The sequence below is a fragment of the Rutilus rutilus genome, assembly GCF_951802725.1.
Source record: "Rutilus rutilus genome assembly, chromosome: 25".
NCBI lineage: Eukaryota > Metazoa > Chordata > Actinopteri > Cypriniformes > Leuciscidae > Rutilus > Rutilus rutilus.
In genome coordinates, this window is record NC_140229.1 from 29,818,755 (window position 1) to 29,836,944 (window position 18,190).

Here is an 18,190-nt window from a genome sequence, read left to right on the forward strand (position 1 = left end):
ATTCACCGTGTCCCCTCCAAACTCGGTGTGCATGTAGTCAAGACTTTGAGGATGCTAAATTGCGGACGGATTTTTGATATCTCGAACGGTTTGGCCGTGGCGAGGAATCGAATTTATGGCGAGAAAAGAGAAACACGAAGTGGAATAACTTCTGCATACATTAACTGATCTTGATGAAACTTCAGCAGTGTGTTCGTGGTAAGAGGCCGATCAGATGGATGTAACTATTGTGATTCAAAATTATAGCGCCACCAACTGGCAGCAGGAAGTGTATCACTTTCAACATGCTTTTGACAAAAGTGGGGGGGTTAGTTTTAAATAAGTTAAAAAAAACTCAGTTCATATATTGATCTCATCGACCCGGATAACTTTCTAATTTAAAGTCATTAGCTCTGACCATCAGGAAGTCAGATATTTTGGTCTGAATGTGGATTTTTTTGCAAAATCAGCCTCTGAATTTTTAGCCACCTTTATCTAAGTGGTTATTTTATTCCCACCAAACTTTTTCAACATGATAAAAATATATTAATGATGCTAAATTGTGAACGGATAATAAATATCTCAAACGGTCTTGCTATGGCGAGGGATTAAAGTAATGTCAAAAAAGGAACCACTAAAAGGCTCATATATTCTAAAAATTTAATTATACACCATTTATTACTATATAAAAGTATACAAATATCAGAACTTAACTCATTTTATACTTTTTTTTCAATTTAAGAATGAAGTTTAAGTTTAAAAACTGCCAGAATGGTTGTTTAGTCTAAACAATAAATAAATAAAGTCAAACATAGTGCTATACTGCCCTCTTGTGTTCAAAATCAGGTAGGCCTATTATATCTATATAAAAATATACTAGGTATGTGACGGTGAGAATATTTTACCACCGGTTAACTGACGTGTGACACTGCTGGGGGCTTTTTAATCGCTAACTTAAAAACGAAAGTAAAATATGTTCGTCCGCACGGACATTGATAATGGTGCGGAGCAGAGCGAGCGTTTTCAATAAATTCCTATGGAAGGAGGAATGACCTAAGAAACGTTGACTCTGTTCTGCTCGTTCCTCGCTGAGGACGCGCACCATTATGAATGCCTGTGCAGCCGTGAGCATTTTAGTTTCATTTTCGGGGCGGATTGCTTGAATGTATTTAAAAAAAGCACAATGTTGTGTTTTATTGCCACTGTACAAAAATATAAGTTAACCCTTTGCAGTTTGAATGATGTTCTGAACAAAATGACAGAGTATGTTTTTATGTGTCCACTGTTCAATCGCGCCCTCGTTTTAGTGATTCCCAAGTTATTTTTTCATTTAAGTTTTTTTCATTGTTCTAATCAGGTCAGGCAAGTAAAATTATCTGTGTCTTATCCCTTACATTTTTATATAATTATATAAATATATAATACACTACTGTTCAAAAATTTGGCGTCAGTAAGATTTTTAAGCTAAGTTTCTTCTGCTCACCAAGGCTGCATTTATTTGATCAAAAATACAAACAAAAACAGTAATATTGTAAAATAGTATTCCAATTTAAAACAGCTGCTTTCTATTTTAATATATTTTAAACTGTTATTTATTCCTGTGATCAAAGCTGAGTTTTCAGCATCATTATTCCAGTCGTCACTGTCACATGATCCTTCAGAAATTATTCTAATATGATGATTGATGCTCAAGAAACATTCATTATTATTTTAAATGTCGAAAACAGTTATGTACAGTCTTTGATGAATAGAAAGTTCAAAAGAACAGCATTTATCTGAAATCTAAAGCTTTTGTAACATTAAACACTACCGTTCAGAAGTTTGGGGTCAGTAATAATTTGAATTTTATTTTTGGGGGAAAGAAATAAAATAAATCAATACTTTTATTCATCGAGAATGAGTTAAACTTATAAAAAGTTACAGTACAGACATTCATAATGTTAAAAAAAATTATATTTGAAATAAATGCTGTTCTTTTGAACTTTACATTCATCAACGCATTTTGAAAAAAAATCTGTACACAACTGTTTTCAACATTGAAAATAATAATTCATATTTATTGACCATCAATCATCATATTAGAATGGTTTCTGAAGGATCATGTGACACTGAAGACGGGAGTAATGATGCTGAAAACTCAGCTTTGATCACATAAATTAATTACAGTGTAAAATATTTTAAAATAGAAAACAGCTGTTTTAAATTGGAATAATATTTCACAATATTACTGTTTTTGTTTGTATTTTTAATCAAATAAATGCAGCCTTAGTGAGCAGAAGAGACTTCTCCTAAAAACATTAAAAATCTTCCTTACCCCAAACTTTTGAACGGTATATATATATATATATATATATATATATATATATATATATGTTTGTATATATATATATATATATATATATATATATATATATATATATATATAAATATAGCTGCGAGCAGCGATGGAGGGCCAAAGCCGGCGGTACCGCCACCTCGGTGCCTTTAGGTAACTAAAGGCACCGGGGTTGCGGTGCCACCGGCTTGGGCCCGTAATCGCTGCTCGCAGCTATATTTAGGGCCCAAGCCCTGAAAGGGCGAAGGCCCTATTGTTTTCGTTAGGATTATTAGGGCCCAAGCCCTGAAAGGGCGAAGGTCAGAACCCGCGGCCATTAGGGCCGGGCTGAAGCTGGTACCCGGGCGTGGCAGGGGGGCTCAACAGCGCCCCCTAGAACACAATCTTAAATCTTGGACACATACAAGAACGTATTAGTATGAAACTCGGTACACATATAGATCTCATCGGGCCGAACAACTTTCGCACTCTAAGTTATTAGCTCTGCCCAACAGGAAGTCAGCTATTATGGGTTGTTTGAAAAACGCATGCTGTGGAATTTAATGTACTCCTCCGAGGGAATTGATCTGATCCACACCAAACTCGGTCAGCATGAAGTCAAGCCATTGAGGATGCTAAATTGCGGACGGATTTTTGATATCTCGAACGGTTTGGCCGTGGCGATGAAACGAATTTATAGCGAGAAAAGATAAACAGGAAGTGTGTTATAACTTCTGCATACATTAACTGATCTTGATGAAACTTCCGCAGTGTGTTCGTGGTAAGAGGCCGATCACATGGATGTGACTATTGTGAGTCAAAGTTATAGCGCCACCAACTGGCAGCAGGAAGTGTGTCACTTTCAAAATGCTTTGAAATCACCCTCTTATTTTTACCCGATTTGCTTCAAACTTTATGTGTATAATGTAAACACACGGCAGATGTAGACTTGTGAAAGGATTTTTGATATCTTTAATACTGTTGCCGTGGCAACGCTTCAAACTTTAATATTCTTTTTTGATGCTTTTGAGACTCTTAACATACTTGAAATTGGATGAAACTCGACAGACACATCACATTTATTAGCCAGTAGACATGTGCAAAGTTTCAGAAACGGGCGTGGTGAGGGGCTCAGTAGCGCCACCTTTAGTCAAAAATGGGGGCTTAGTTTTAAGTAGAGTCACAAAAATCGTTATGTATATTGTTCTCATCAAGCCGGACAACTTTCTAATTTATAGTCATAAGCTGTGACCAACAGGAAGTGAGATATTTTGGTTTGAATGTGATTTTTTGTAGAATTCTCTCCCTCTCTCTCTCTGTCTCTGCGTCTCTGTGTGTGTGAGGGGTGGGGGGATTTGTCTTTTGAGTGAGATTTGTTTAAAATTCCTGTTTTTCAAGGTTTCAGGGGCTTTTGGGGCCTTTAACGTGCTCGAAAACTCTTGAAACTTTGCACACAGGTCAGACCCCGCGGCCATCAGGGCCGGGCTGAAGCTGGTACCCGGGCGTGGCAGGGGGGCTCAACAGCGCCCCCTGGAATGGGATCCGAACACTTGTCCATAAATCAAACACACTTGCATGTAATGATATGAAACTCGGTACACATATAGATCACATCGGGCTGAACAACTTTCGTGCTCTAAGTTTTACGGTCTTTTGAGTGAGATTTGTTTAAAATTCCTGTTTTTCAAGGTTTCAGGGGCTTTTGGGGCCTTTAACGTGCTCGAAAACTCTTGAAACTTTGCACACAGGTCAGACCCCGCGGCCATCAGGGCCGGGCTGAAGCTGGTACCCGGGCGTGGCAGGGGGGCTCAACAGCGCCCCCTGGAATGGGATCCGAACACTTGTCCATAAATCAAACACACTTGCATGTAATGATATGAAACTCGGTACACATATAGATCACATCGGGCTGAACAACTTTCGTGCTCTAAGTTTTACGCCAGCCCAACAGGAAGTCGGCAATTATGGGTTGTTTGGAGAACGCTTGCTGTGGAATGCGAAGTACTCCTCCTAGAGAATTCATCCAATCCCCACCAAACTCGGTGTGCATGAAGTCAAGACATTGAAGATTCTAAATTGCGGACGGATTTTTGATATCTCGAACGGTTTGGCCGTGGCGAGGAAACGAATTTATGGCGAGAAAAGAGAAACACGAAGTGGTATAACTTCTGCATACATTAACGGATCTTGATGAAACTTCACCAGTGTGTTCGTGGTAAGAGGCCGATCAGATGGATGTAACTATTGTGAGTCAAAGTTATAGCGCCACCAACTGGCAGCAGGAAGTGTGTCACTTTCAAAATGTTTTTGACAAAAGTGGGGGGGTTAGGTTTACCCACAATTACAAAAATCAGTAAGTATATTGGTCTCATCGAGCTGGACAACTTTCTAATTTGAGGTCATTAGCTTGGACCAACAGGAAGTCAGATATTTTGGTTTGAATGTGGATTTATTTGCAAATTCAGCCTCTGCTTTTTACCCACTCCTGCTAAGTGTTTTTTTTTTTTATTCACACCAAACTTTTTCAACATGATGAAAATACATTAAAGATGCTAAATTGAGAACGGATATTGAATATCTCAAACGGTTTTGACATGGCGAGGGATTAAAATAATGTCAAAAAAGGAATCAGAAAACATCTCATATATTCTTAAAATTTAATTATACACCATTTATTTTTATATAAAATAATACAAATATTAGAACTAAACCTATTTTATTCTGTTTTTGCAATTCAAGAAGTATGAAAAAGTTAAAAACAGGCTATTTAGTGCTATTTGGTTCAACAAAAAAGCAAACATAGGGCTATACTGCCCTCTTGTGTCCAAAAGGACATCAAAATAGTATATAACACTTTTTACCAGGTAGGCCAATATTGTATTTAAATATACATTTATTAGGTATGTGTCTGAGGATATTTTCCCACCGGTTAATCGACGTGTGACACAAGTGGGTGCTTTTAAATCGCTAATATAAAAGTGAAAGTAAAAAAACGGACGTCCGCACGGACATTGATAATGGTGCACGTTGGAAAGAATGATACTTTTAAACATAACACTAAACCGCCATTAGGTGTCGCCAGGCGACCATCTTAATGAGCGAGTCATTGATTCATTCGTTCAAATGATTCGTTCCAATGACTGAGTCATTCATGATTGAGACAGATGTTTATGGATTGACCATTGAATCTTTGAGTCAAGCGATTCGTTTCAAAATGCTGAATCATTCAGTAATGAGAAAACAAGTTGCTGTGATCTTTGTTTAACTATTTTTGCTGCTGAAACAGAACAAAAACAGTCAATATTGCATCTAAAATGTAAGTGACTTAATTGTAACTGTTTATTAACCTGTTGTATGAAATCAATGTCACAGTTTCAATCGTGATTGTATTCAGGAAATAGTTGCCTACTCGTCAAGTGAGGTTGCTTAACTCTATCATATGTTATAAAAAATATAAAAACTCCATATTTGTAATTTTTATAGTCAGTATGTTGTTAACTGGGTTGCTTTTTTGTGTGCTGCGCTCATTTGTTTACAATTCTCCTGGAGAAGCAGCATGAGCCTCAGCAGTGCAACCCCATTGATCAGTAATACATTTATTATTAACTGATGATTGCAACTTAAAATGAATGTAATGAAATTAGAATAATCTCTCGTTTTAGTGATTCCCAAGTTATTTTTTTGTTATTGACGTTCTAATCAGGCTATACTCTGGTCGGGCAAGTAAAATTCTCTTTCAGGTAGGCCTATTGTATTTATATATAAATATATTAGGGATGTGACTGTGATAACATTTTCCCACCGGTTAATCGACGTGTGACACCACTGAGCGCTTTTAAATCGCTAACTATAGTATACTATATACTAGTAAAATACAGACGTCCGCACAGACATTGATAATGGTGCGGAGTAGAGCGAGCATTTTCAATTTATTCCTATGGATGTAGGAATTAACTAAAACATTTTATTTATGTTTTTGTGTCCACTGTTCAACCGCAACCGCGTCACACACACACACACACATTCCAGAATTGCAATCTTGACATCGCAGCCTGTTCATTATAGCCCTAATACAATATAATAATAAAAATAGTCAACCTAACATAAACGAATTACACTGCTCTGTTTAAATAGTCAGTAGTACAATCTGTACCATTCACAGTAAGCAGAGCTCCACTGTGATGTTTCCAAGAACATTTTTGCGCGTGTGAAGAGGATGATTTTTTCCATCGATATTGGAACACGAGTGAAGTACAAAGCCTATAATAAAGAATAGTTTAGCATCCAAATACATCGCAAATATTGAAACATTTTGATTCTAATGAGAGGGTTACGTGAGACCAACACTGCTTACTTTCGTTTTTATTTTTACATTAAATTTAAAGGATTTGTTGTGGAATATTTTGGGTGTATCATAAAATCAGAATAAGGTAAGACAAGTAAAATTTTCTGTCTTATATTTATATATATATATATATATATATACGTATATATATATAAGTATATATATATATATATATATATATATATATGTGTGTGTGTGTGTGTGTGTGTATATATATAGATATTTATATACATATTTATATACATATATATATATGTATATATATAGATATTTATATATATATATATATATATATATATATATATATATAAATATAGCTGCGAGCAGCGATGGAGGGCCAAAGCCGGTGGCACCGCCATCCCCGGTGCCTTTAGGTAACTAAAGGCACCGGGGTGGCGGTGCCACCGGCTTGGGCCCGCAATCGCTGCTCGCAGCTATATTTATTATTATTATTGTTCTTCAAGGGTTCGGGGGCTTTTGGGGCCTTTAACGTGCTCAAAAACTCATGAAACTTTGCACACAGGTCAGAAGCTGCGGCCATTAGGGCCGGGCTGAAGATGGTACCTGGGCGTGGCAGGGGGGCTCGACAGCGCCCCCTTGAATGGGGTCCGAGTGCGGTCCGAAAACTTGGTCCATATACCAAACACTCTTGCATGAATTAATATGAAACTCGGTACACATATAGATCTTATTGGGCTGAACAACTTTCGTGCTCTAAGTTTTACGCCAGCCCAACAGGAAGTCGGCTATTATGGGTTGTTTGGAAAACGCATGCTGTGGAATTTGATGTACTCCTCCTAGGAAATGCATCCATTCGCCTCCAAACTCGGTGTGCATGAAGTCAAGACATTGAGGATGATAAATTGCGGACGGATTTTTGATATCTCGAACGGTTTGGCCGAGGCGAGGAAACGAATTTATGGCGAATAATGGGACACAGGAAGTGTATTATAACTTCTGCATACATTGACTGATCTTGATAAAACTTCAGCAGTGTGTTCGTGGTCAGAGGCCGATCACATTGATGTGACTATTGTGAGTCAAAGTTATAGCGCCACCAACTGGCAGCAGGAAGTGTGTCACTTTCAAAATGCTTTGAAATCACTCTCTTATTTTTACCCGATTTGCTTCAAACTTTATGTGTATAATGTAAACACACGGCAGATGTAGACCTGTGAAAGGATTTTTGATATCTTTAATACTGTTGCCATGGCAACGCTTCAAACTTTAATATTCTTTTTTGATGCTTTTGAGACTCTTAACATACTTGAAATTGCATGAAACTCGACAGACACATCACATTTATTTGCACGTAGACATGTGCAAAGTTTCAGAAACGGGTGTGGTGAGGGGCTCAGTAGCGCCACCTTTAGTCATAAGTGGGGCGGTTAGTTTTATCAACAGTAACAAAACTTGGTATGTGTATTGTTCTCATCAAGACGGACAACTTTCTAATTGACATTAACCATCTCCGACCAACAGGAAGAGAGATATTTTGGTTTGAATGTGGATTTTCTGAAGAATTTTCTCTCCCTCTCTCTGTGTCTCTGTGTGTGTGAGGGGAGGGGGGGATTTGACTATTGCTTTTATATTGTTAATCAAGGTTTCAGGGGCTTTTGGGGTCCTTAACATGCTCAAAAACTCTTGAAACTTTGCACACAGGTCAGAACCCACGGCCATCAGGGCCGGGCTGAAGCTGGTACCCGGGCGTGGCTGGGGGGCTCAACAGCGCCCCCTTGAACGGGGTTCTAAAACTTGGTCCATATATCAAACACGCTTGCATGAATTAATATGAAACTCGGTACACATATAGATCTCATCGTGCCGAACAACTTTCCCCTGGTCAAGTTTTACGCCAGCCCAACAGGAAGTCGGCTATTATGGGTTGTTTGGAAAACGCTTGCTGTGGAATGTGAAATACTCCTCCTAGAAAATTCACCGTGTCCCCTCCAAACTCGGTGTGCATGTAGTCAAGACTTTGAGGATGCTAAATTGCGGACGGATTTTTGATATCTCGAACGGTTTGGCCATGGCGAGGAATCGAATTTATGGCGAGAAAAGAGAAACACGAAGTGGAATAACTTCTGCATACATTAACTGATCTTGATGAAACTTCAGCAGTGTGTTCGTGGTAAGAGGCCGATCAGATGGATGTAACTATTGTGATTCAAAGTTATAGCGCCACCAACTGGCAGCAGGAAGTGTGTCACTTTCAACATGCTTTTGACAAAAGCGGGGGGGTTAGTTTTAACTCCAGTAAAAAAAACTCAGTTCATATATTGATCTCATCGACCCGGACAACTTTCTAATTTAAAGTCATTAGCTCTGACCATCAGGAAGTCAGATATTTTGGTCTGAATGTGGATTTTTTTGCAAAATCAGCCTCTGAATTTTTAGCCACCTTTATCTAAGTGGTTATTTTATTCCCACCAAACTTTTTCAACATGATAAAAATATATTACTGATGCTAAATTGTGAACGGATAATAAATATCTCAAACGGTTTTGCTATGGCGAGGGATTAAAGTAATGTCAAAAAAGTAAACACTAAAAGGCTCATATATTCTAAAAATGTAATTATACACCATTTATTACTACATAAAAGTATACAAATATCAGAACTTAACTCATTTTATTCTTTTTTTTTCAATTTAAGAATGAAGTTTCAGTTTAAAAACTGCCAGAATGGTTGTTTAGTCTAAACAATAAATAAATAAAGTCAAACAACTTTCAGACATGACGGCATGTCTTGTCGTCTGATTGTGCTTGGCCCCGGTAATGGCTGCTTGCAGCTATATTTATTAGGGCCCAAGCCCTGAAGGGGCGAAGGCCCTATTGTTTTCGTTAGGATTATTATTATTAGGGCCCAAGCCCTGAAAGGGCGCAGAGCCCTATTGTTCTTCTAAGGATTATTAGGGCCCAAGCCCTGAAAGGGCGCAGAGCCCTATTGTTTTCGTTAGGATTATTATTATTATTATTGTTGTTCAAGGGTTCGGGGGCTTTTGGGGCCTTTAACGTGCTCAAAAACTCATGAAACTTTGCACGCAGGTCAGAACCCGCGGCCATTAGGGCCGGGCTGAAGCTGGTACCCGGGCGTGGCAGGGGGGCTCAACAGCGCCCCCTAGAACACAATCTTAAATCTTGGACACATACAAGAACGTATTAGTATGAAACTCGGTACACATATAGATCTCATCGGGCCGAACAACTTTCGCACTCTAAGTTATTAGCTCTGCCCAACAGGAAGTCAGCTATTATGGGTTGTTTGAAAAACGCATGCTGTGGAATTTAATGTACTCCTCCTAGGGAATTGATCCGATCCACACCAAACTCGGTCAGCATGAAGTCAAGACATTGAGGATGCTAAATTGCGGACGGATTTTTGATATCTCGAACGGTTTGGCCGTGGCGATGAAACGAATTTATAGCGAGAAAAGATAAACAGGAAGTGTGTTATAACTTCTGCATACATTAACTGATCTTGATGAAACTTCCGCAGTGTGTTCGTTGTAACAGGCCGATCACATGGATGTGACTATTGTGAGTCAAAGTTATAGCGCCACCAACTGGCAGCAGGAAGTGTGTCACTTTCAAAATGCTTTGAAATCACCCTCTTATTTTTACCCGATTTGCTTCAAACTTTATGTGTATAATGTAGACACACGGCAGATGTAGACCTGTGAAAGGTTTATTGATATCTTAAATACTGTTGCCGTGGCAACGCATCAAACTTTAATATTCTTTTCAGATGCTTTTGAGACTCTTAACATACTTGAAATTGGATGAAACTCGACAGACACATCACATTTATTAGCCGGTAGACATGTGCAAAGTTTCAGAAACGGGCGTGGTGAGGGGCTCAGTAGCGCCACCTTTAGTCAAAAATGGGGGCTTAGTTTTAAGTAGAGTCACAAAAATCGTTATGTATATTGTTCTCATCAAGCCGGACAACTTTCTAATTTAGAGTCATAAGCTGTGACCAACAGGAAGTGAGATATTTTGGTTTGAATGTGATTTTTTGTAGAATTCTCTCCCTCTCTCTCTCTGCCTCTGCGTCTCTGTGTGTGTGAGGGGTGGGGGGATTTGTCTTTTGAGTGAGATTTGTTTAAAATTCCTGTTTTTCAAGGTTTCAGGGGCTTTTGGGGCCTTTAACGTGCTCAAAAACTCTTGAAACTTTGCACACAGGTCAGAACCCGCGGCCATCAGGGCCGGGCTGAAGCTGGTACCCGGGCGTGGCAGGGGGGCTCAACAGCGCCCCCTGGAACGGGATTTGAACACTTGTCCATAAATCAAACACACTTGCATGTAATGATATGAAACTCGGTACACATATAGATCACATTGGGCTGAACAACTTTCGTGCTCTAAGTTTTACGCCAGCCCAACAGGAAGTCGGCAATAATGGGTTGTTTGGAGAACGCTTGCTGTGGAATGCGAAGTACTCCTCCTAGAGAATTCATCCAATCCCCACCAAACTCGGTGTGCATGAAGTCAAGACATTGAGGATTCTAAATTGCGGACGGATTTTTGATATCTCGAACGGTTTGGCCGTGGCGAGGAAACGAATTTATGGCGAGAAAAGAGAAACACGAAGTGGTATAACTTCTGCATACATTAACGGATCTTGATGAAACTTCACCAGTGTGTTCGTGGTAAGAGGCCGATCACATGGATGTGACTATTGTGAGTCAAAGTTATAGCGCCACCAACTGGCAGCAGGAAGTGTGTCACTTTCAAAATGCTTTTGACAAAAGTGGGGGGGTTAGTTTTACCCACAGTTTTAAAAATCAGTATGTACATTGGTCTCATCGAGCCGGACAACTTTCTAATAAACAGTTATTAGCTTCGACCAATAGGAAGTCAGATATTTTGGTTTGAATGTGGATTTATTTGCAAATTCAGCCTCTGCTTTTTACCCACTCCTGCTAAGTGTTTTTTTTTTATTCACACCAAACTTTTTTAACACGATGAAAATACACTAAAGATGCTAAATTGTGAACGGATATTAAATATTTAAAATGGTTTTGACATGGCGAGGGATTAAAATAATGTCAAAAAAGGAATCAGAAAACATCTCATATCTTCTTAAAATTTAATTATACACCATTTATTTTTATATAAAATTATACAAATATCAGAACTAAACCGAAAAAGAACTAGTTTTGGGTTTATTCAGTTTTTTTCAATTCAAGAATTATGTACAAGTTTAAAATCAGCCAGAATGCGCTATTTAGTAAAAAAAAAAAAGTCATACATAGGGCTATACTGCCCTCTTGTGTTCAAAATCAGGTAGGCCCATTGTATATTGTATTTATATATAAATATAATAGCGATGTGACTGAGAATTTTTTCCCACTGGTTAATTGATGTGTGACACCGCGGCGGGGGCTTTTAAATCGCTAACTTAAAGGGATACTCCACTTTAAATGGAAAATTCTGTCATCATATACTCACCCTCATGTTGTTTCAATCCTTTATTAATTTCTTTCTTCTGCTGAACAGAAAGGAAGATATTTAGAAGAATGTCAGTAACCAGACAGTTTCTGGTCTCATTGACTTCCATAGTATAAATTTTTTTCCTACTATGGAAGTCAATGGGATCAGAAACTGTCTGGTTACTGACATTCTCCTAAATATCTTCCTTTCTGTTCAGCAGAAGAAAGAAATTCATAAAGGATTAAAACAACATGAGGGTGAGAATATGGTGACAGAATTTTCATTTTAAAGTGGAGTATCCCTTTAAAAGCGAAAGTGAAATACGGTCGTCCAGTAGGAATGAACTAAAAAACATTCACTCTGTTCTGCTCGTTCCTCGCTGTAGACGCGTTATTGCCCATGCAGCCGTAAGCATTTTAGTTTCATTTAAAGGAGTCATAACCTGCAATTTTCACTTTTCCACGAGAATCAATGTATGTTATGATCGACTAACGATTATACACTGGCCGGGAAGCCGATATTTAAAAGTGAAGCGTTTGTTTACCTCAGGGTAAATAAACCAGCGCGCGTGCACGCCCACTCAAATACGAGATTTTGATTTCAGCTCCCTCTTGACGTCATGAGGTAGTAGGATATACCATATATGGACACCGCAGCAGGAAACCCCCCCTTCCCCTCTCCCCCTCATATTCAGTTCAGTCGGGAAAGATGGAGAAACCGAGTGCACACCGGACTTGCTCTGTGGTTGATTGCCATAAAAAACATGGAAATGTATTTTATCTCCCAAAATCGGACGAAACTATCAGGGACCAGTGGATGAAATTCATTTTTAATGACGCTGTCCCAACAACCCTTTCAACTGGCGTGCAGAGCCATATAGAGCGTCCACGACAGCCAAAACATCGCATTGATCTCGCGAGACAATAATGCCTTCAGAAATAAGGGTAAAAGTAGGTCTGTGTTTATTTTTTTTCCACTTTTCTTTTTTAGAAGGGCCTGAAAGACTATAATACAGCAGTAGGTATCCAATGTAATACAAGGTTATGACTCCTTTAAAAAATAGCGCCATTTCGGGGGTGGGATTGCTTGAATGTTTTTTTACAAAAGCACAATGTTGTGTTTTATTGCGAGTGTACATAAATATAAGTAAACACAGTGCAGTTTAAATGATGTCCTGTATGAACAAACCGACGGAGTAGCCTATGTTTTTATGTTTCCACTGTTCGATCGCGTCCACGCCTCACACAAACACACTGTGCATTCCAGCATTGCAATCTTGACATCGCAGCCGGTTCATTACAGCCGTAATAAAATATAATAATAAATATAAATAGTCAACCTATTTGCAGCAAATGATAGTAGATTTTAGATCAATATATTTGTTTTCCTTACAATTTTAATTAACACTAACTTTATTCTCATCTGAATTATAAATAATTTATTTCTGTATAAAATAATACTACCATTAAAAAATACATTTGATTGTCTTTTTTAATCAATGGAGAATGTGTGACTTAAAAATAAACAGATTAGTCCTCGGTTTGAGGACAAGAAATGAAAACCAATGCAATATGATGAATGTCCAAAAACGTTCGCTCTTCTCTGCCCGTTCCTCGCCTCGCTATATATATATATATATATATATATATATATATATATATATATATATATTTATTTTTTTTTACATATATAATGTATATATATATATATTTATTTTTTTTGTTACATTTTTATATATATATATATATATATATATACTGTATATATATATATATATATATATATAAATATAGCTGCGAGCAGCGATGGAGGGCCCAAGCCGGTGACACCGCCACCCCGGTGGCTTTAGTGTAACTAAAGGCACCAGGGTGGCGGTGCCACCGGCTTGGGCCCGCAATCGCTGCTCGCAGCTATATTTTATTATTATTTTTTATCAACCTTTCGGGCACTTTTGGGGCCCTTAACGTGCTCGAAAACTCTTGAAACTTTGCACACGGGTCAGAACCCGCGGCCATTAGGGCCGGGCTGAAGCTGGGACACGGGCGTGGCAGGGAGGCTCGACAGCGCCCCCTGGAACGGGGTCCGAAAACTTGGTCCATAAATCAAACACGCTTGCATGTAATAATATGAAACTCGGTACACATATAGATCTCATCGGGCCAAACAACTTTCGTACTTTTACTTTTTACGCCAGCCCAACAGGAAGTCGGCTATTATGGGTTGTTTGGAAAACGCATGCTGTGGAATTTGATGTACTCCTCCTAGGAAATTCATCCATTCGCCTCAAAACTCGGTGTGCATGAAGTCAAGACATTGAGGATGATAAATTGCGGACGGATTTTTGATATCTCGAACGGTTTGGCCAAGGCGAGGAAACGAATTTATGGCGAATAATGGGACACAGGAAGTGTATTATAACTTCTGCATACATTGACTGATCTTGATAAAACTTCAGCAGTGTGTTCGTGGTCAGAGGCCGATCACATTGATGTGACTATTGTGAGTCAAAGTTATAGCGCCACCAACTGGCAGCAGGAAGTGTGTCACTTTCAAAATGCTTTGAAATCACCCTCTTATTTTTACCCGATTTGCTTCAAACTTTATGTGTATAATGTAAACACACGGCAGATGTAGACCTGTGAAAGGATTTTTGATATCTTTAAAACTGTTGCCATGGCAACGCTTCAAACTTTAATATTCTTTTTTGATGCTTTTGAGACTCTTAACATACTTGAAATTGGATGAAACTCGACAGACACATCACATTTATTAGCCCGTAGACATGTGCAAAGTTTCAGAAACGGGCGTGGTGAGGGGCTCAGTAGCGCCACCTTTAGTCATAAATGGGGCGGTTAGTTTTATCAACAGCAACAAAACTTGGTATGTGTATTGTTCTCATCAAGACGGACAACTTTCTAATTGACATTAACCATCTCCGACCAACAGGAAGAGAGATATTTTGGTTTGAATGTGGATTTTCTGAAGAATTTTCTCTCCCTCTCTCTGTGTCTGTGTGTGTGTGAGGGGAGGGGGGGGATTTGACTATTGCTTTTATATTGTTAATCAAGGTTTCAGGGGCTTTTGGGGTCCTTAACGTGCTCAAAAACTCTTGAAACTTTGCACACAGGTCAGAACCCACGGCCATCAGGGCCGGGCTGAAGCTGGTACCCGGGCGTGGCAGGGGGGCTCAACAGCGCCCCCTTGAACGGGGTTCTAAAACTTGGTCCATATATCAAACACGCTTGCATGAATTAATATGAAACTCGGTACACATATAGATCTCATCGTGCCGAACAACTTTCCCCTGGTCAAGTTTTACGCCAGCCCAACAGGAAGTCGGCTATTATGGGTTGTTTGGAAAACGCTTGCTGTGGAATGTGAAATACTCCTCCTAGAAAATTCACCGTGTCCCCTCCAAACTCGGTGTGCATGTAGTCAAGATTTTGAGGATGCTAAATTGCGGACGGATTTTTGATATCTCGAACGGTTTGGCCGTGGCGAGGAATCGAATTTATGGCGAGAAAAGAGAAACACGAAGTGGAATAACTGCTGCATACATTAACTGATCTTGATGAAACTTCACCAGTGTGTTCGTGGTAAGAGGCCGATCAGATGGATGTGGCTATTGTGATTCAAAGTTATAGCGCCACCAACTGGCAGCAGGAAGTGTGTCACTTTCAACATGCTTTTGACAAAAGTGGGGGGGTTAGTTTTAACTACAGTAAAAAAAACTCAGTTCATATATTGATCTCATCGACCCGGACAACTTTCTAATTTAAAGTCATTAGCTCTGACCATCAGGAAGTCAGATATTTTGGTCTGAATGTGGATTTTTTTTGCAAAATCAGCCTCTGAATTTTTAGCCACCTTTATCGAAGTGGTTTATTTTATTCCCACCAAACTTTTTCAACATGATAAAAATATATTAATGATGCTAAATTGTGAACGGATAATAAATATCTCAAACGGTTTTGCTATGGCGAGGGATTAAAGTATTGTCTAAAAAGTAAACAGTAAAAGGCTCATATATTCTAAAAATGTAATTATACACCATTTATTACTATATAAAAGTATACAAATATCAGAACTTAACTCATTTTATTCTTTTTTTTCAATTTAAGAATGAAGTTTAAGTTTAAAAACTGCCAGAATGGTTGTTTAGTCTAAACAATAAATAAATAAAGTCAAACATAGTGCTATACTGCCCTCTTGTGTTCAAAATCATGTAGGCCTATTATATCTATATAAAAATATACTAGGTATGTGACAGTGAGAATATTTTACCACCGGTTAACTGACGTGTGACACCGCTGGGGGCTTTTTAATCGCTAACTTAAAAACGAAAGTAAAATATGTTCGTCCGCACGGACATTGATAATGGTGCGGAGCAGAGCGAGCTTTTTCAATAAATTCCTATGGAAGGAGCAATGACCTAAAAAACGTTGACTCTGTTCTGCTCGTTCCTCGCTGAGGACGCGCACCATTATGAATGCCTGTGCAGCCGTGGCCCGTGAGCATTTTAGTTTCATTTTCGGGGCGGATTGCTTGAATGTATTTTAAAAATGCACAATGTTGTGTTTTATTGCTACTGTACAAAAATATAAGTTAACACTTTGCAGTTTGAATGATGTTCCAAACAAAATGACAGAGAATGTTTTTATGTGTCCACTGTTCAATCGCGCCCTCGTTTTAGTGATTCCCAAGTTATTTTTTCATTTAAGTTTTTTCATTGTTCTAATCAGGTCAGGCAAGTAAAATTATCTGTGTCTTATCCCTTACATTTTTTATATAATATATATACACTACTGTTCAAAAATGTGGGGTCAGTAAGATTTTTAAGCGAAGTTTCTTCTGCTCACCAAGGCTGCATTTATTTGATTACAAACAAAAACAGTAATATTGTAAAATAGTATTCCAATTTAAAACAGCTGCTTTCTATTTTAATATATTTTAAACTGTTATTTATTCCTGTGATCAAAGCTGAGTTTTCAGCATCATTACTCCAGTCGTCACTGTCACATGATCCTTCAGAAATTATTCTAATATGATGATTGATGCTCTAGAAACATTCATTATTATTTTAAATGTCGAAAACAGTTGTGTACAGTCTTTGATGAATAGAAAGTTCAAAAGAACAGCATTTATCTGAAATCTAAAGCTTTTGTAACATTAAACACTACCGTTCAGAAGTTTGGGGTCAGTAATAATTTAAATTTAAATTTTGGGGGAAAGAAATAAAATAAATCAATACTTTTATTCATCGAGAATGAGTTAAACTGATCAAAAGTTACAGTACATACATTTATAATGTTAAAAAAATTTATATTTGAAATAAATGCTGTTCTTTTGAACTTTACATTCATCAACGCATTTTGAAAAAAAATCTGTACACAACTGTTTTCAACATTGAAAATAATAATTAATATTTATTGACCATCAATCATCATATTAGAATGATTTCTGAAGGATCATGTGACACTGAAGACAGGAGTAATGATGCTGAAAACTCAGCTTTGATCACATAAATTAATTACAGTGTAAAATATTTTAAAATAGAAAACAGCTGTTTTAAATTGGAATAATATTTCACAATATTACTGTTTTTGTTTGTATTTTTATTCAAATAAATGCAGCCTTGGTGAGCAGAAGAGACTTCTCCTAAAAACATAAAAAATCTTCCTGACCCCAAACTTTTGAACGGTATATATATATATATATATATATATATATATATATATATATACACATACATAAATACATATATATGTGTGTATATGTTTGTATAATATATATATATATATATATATATATATATATATATATAAATATAGCTGCGAGCAGCGATGGAGGGCCAAAGCCGGCGGTACCGCCACCCCGGTGCCTACACTAAGGCACCAGGGTGGCGGTGCCACCGGCTTGGGCCCGCAATCGCTGCTCGCAGCTATATTTATTATTATTATTATTATTATTCTCCGCATTGAATTGCATTTTTGAGGGCCTAAACATGCTCGAAAACTCACGAAACTTTGCACACGCGTCAGAACTGGCGAAAATTTACATCTGATATAGGTTTCAGAATTGGGCGGGGCAAAATGGCTCGATAGCGCCACCTATAAA